The sequence below is a fragment of the Crocuta crocuta genome, unplaced genomic scaffold (genome assembly GCF_008692635.1).
Source record: "Crocuta crocuta isolate KB4526 unplaced genomic scaffold, BGI_CrCroc_1.0 scaffold224, whole genome shotgun sequence".
NCBI lineage: Eukaryota > Metazoa > Chordata > Mammalia > Carnivora > Hyaenidae > Crocuta > Crocuta crocuta.
In genome coordinates, this window is record NW_027529545.1 from 83451 (window position 1) to 86412 (window position 2962).

The window sequence follows — 2962 nt, forward strand, 5'->3', positions numbered from 1 at the left end:
AATTAAGTTGAGTTTGTCTAAGTCAGTGATTCTCAACTGGGATGATTCTGTCCCTTTAGGGGACATCTGGCAATGTCGGGGGACATTTTTCGTTGGCACAACTTAGGAGATAGAGTGCTACCAGCATCTAGTTAGTAGAGGCCAGAGATACTGCTCAGCAAGCTACAATGTGCATGGTGACCCCCAGCGCGAAGAATTATCCCGCCCCAAATGCCCACAAGGCCTCATTGAGAAACCCTGACCTAAACCGAAAAGGAAACACTGCAAACGACTCATTGGGAGAATCCTGGGGGAGTTCGCAGAATCCAAGGAGAAATGGAATCCGCCTCAAAAAGAAAAAGAATATACCAGTGCTGATCCATGATCCCGTGCAGTAGAAGGTCATGGACATTTGCCACCCTCTGTTGTACATAGGACTTGCCTACCCAGCTCCCAGGCTCTCAGAGAAGAATTTGATTGGTCCAGCAAGGGTTCAGAGTCCACTCCCAGGAGATTCAGCTAGGGCCAGCTATGTGGTAGAGACATGGCACCCAGCGGACACTCCATATATGTTTCCTACACAAATGAATTCCCATGGCTGCTGGCAGCCATTCCTTTGAGCCGTGATAGTGTTATGAGAGATGAGGCTATCTGTTGTTAACCCATCCATCCCTATCTGCTCGTCTACTCTCCTATCTTCCAGCTACCCTCCCGTAAATCCCCTGCTCTGGCGACACAGGCAGCCATGAACGTAAGCTGCTGTTTCTGGAATTTCAGCAGCCTCCTCATCTCCTGATAGCTGGGAGCGATTTTCCTTGACTTTCACTCCACAAGTCCAATCCTCCAATACTGAATTCCCTGTATTAAATCCTTCCTGTTCAAAATCTCTAGAATTTTCCTGACTAAGACCGACTGATGTAGCAGAGATGGTTTCCAGCAATTCTCACTGCACATTTGATGGCCCCGTGGCTGATAGCCTTGATGAAGGTGACCTCAGACACCAGACGCCTTCCTGCTTCCCACCAGGCCTGGGGTCTCTGCAAAGCTGGGCTTCTCAGTCTGGAGTGGACATCAGAAAATTCACCAGAAGGCGTGCAAAACACAATTTCCTAGACCCCCAACACAGCATTTCTCATTCACTAGGTCTGGTTTGGGACTTAAGAATTTGCATTTCTAACAAGTCTCTACTGAATGCTGACATTGTTGGTCCAGAGGCCCCGCTGGGAAACATTACCAACCAGCTCCTAAAGGTCACTCATTTTGAATGCCTGGTTGAATTATTAGAAATTTAAAAAAAAAAACTTTTTTAATGTCTTTATTTCTGAGAGAGAGAGAGACAGCGTGAGCAGGGGAGGGTCAGAGAAAGAGGGAGACACAGAACCCGAAACAGGCTCCAGGCTCTGAGCTAGCTGTCAGCACAGAGCCCAACATGGGGCTCGAACCCACAAACCGTGATATCATGACCTGAGCCGAACTCGGACGCTCAACCGACTGAGCCACCCAGGTGCCCCTGAATTATTAGAATTTTAAAAATATTTTTTAACCTTTATTTTTGAGAGACAGAGCATGAGGGGGAAGGGCAGAGAGAGAGAGGGAGACACAGGATCTGAAGCAGGCTCCAGGCTCCAAGCAGTCAGCACAGAGCCTGATGTGGGGCTTGAACCCATGAACTCTGAGATCATGACCTGAGCTGAAGTTGGACGCTTAACTGACTGAGCCACCCAGGTGCCCCTAACGTCCATTTTTTTTAAAGTTTTTACTTTTATTTTTTGAGAGAGAGAGAGGGAGAGACAATCCCAAGCAGCTTCTGCGCTGCCAGCACAGGGCCTGATGGGGGGTTTGAACTCACGATCTGCGAGATCGTGACCTGAGCTGAAAGCAAGAGCCCACACTCAGCAGACCGAGCCACTCAGGCGCCACAGTCAATGGTCCATTTTTAAACAAAGTCTACTTTAGTAAAAGGCACTTTTCTCGAGAAGTCCAGTTTTGAAGGAAAAGAGGCTGGGGTTTCAGCCAATCGGTTGGCACAAAGCTGTGACACGATCAGAAGAAGGCCTCCAGTCAAAAGGAAAAATCCACCAATCCAGCCACTGAACATGGCATCACCGTAGTCCCACCGGGGCACGTGGGTTGGAAACTCAGGGCCCCAGAACTTCTGCACGGTGACATGGGCGACGTAGGACACGGGCACTAACGTGGCAAGCCCCGCGAGGAGAAACAGAGCTCCCCCTGCAATGTTCGTGCGTCTCTCCAAAGAGCTTCCCTGGTGGGCCCCGTACCTCACGCATGTTGGTCCCAGAAGGACGGCCACCAGCCCAAGCGAGCCCACGACACAGGCGCCACACATGAGGATGCGGGCCACCAGCATTTCGGCGGCCAGCTCCCGCAGGCTGGCAGACGCCTGGCACACACGGCCGCCCGTGTCCTGAGTCACACACGTTTCCCACAGGCCCAGCGTGTACTTCTCACTCTCCAGTAGACCCGAGGAGAGGGTCAGCCACTGAGGAATGCAGAGCGTCACCAGGGAACACACCTGGCCAGCCACGGAGCCCAAGAGCCCCACGTTCTTGACAAGGCGGAGGGCCCCACCCCCCATGTCGCTGGGGACACCGCGTCTCCAGGTGAGAGCAGGGCGGCTTTGTTGGACGGCAGTCTTGAAGGATTTGCAGCACTTTGGCCGCCCGATTGCAAACATGGGTTCGCTCCTTGGTTAACCAATCAGAATGCGGCGGCTTATTACCCCGGATTACCCAATAACACCCTGCTGCTGTTCACCCTTCATTAATGCCGACGAGCACCTACCATTAAAATAGGCCCCACAGAAAAGCCGGGGCCGATCCAGGCCGACGGGGAGGACAGGCAGGCCGGGACAGGTAATACACGCTTGGGAGAGTTCTTCCCTTTTGTGAAAGGGAGTCATTTTAGCAGTTCTCTCTTCAAACAGGAGATGGTTTGGAATGGAGTTCTTGAGCGTTCGCATCGC

General features: G+C 51.9%; 1 pseudogene; it reads right to left on the reverse strand.

The window, feature by feature from the left end:
* Positions 1–1915: 1915 nt before the first annotated feature.
* Positions 1916–2575, reverse strand: LOC144229357 (claudin-24 pseudogene; annotated as a pseudogene).
* Between the last annotated feature and the right edge of the window lie 387 nt (positions 2576–2962).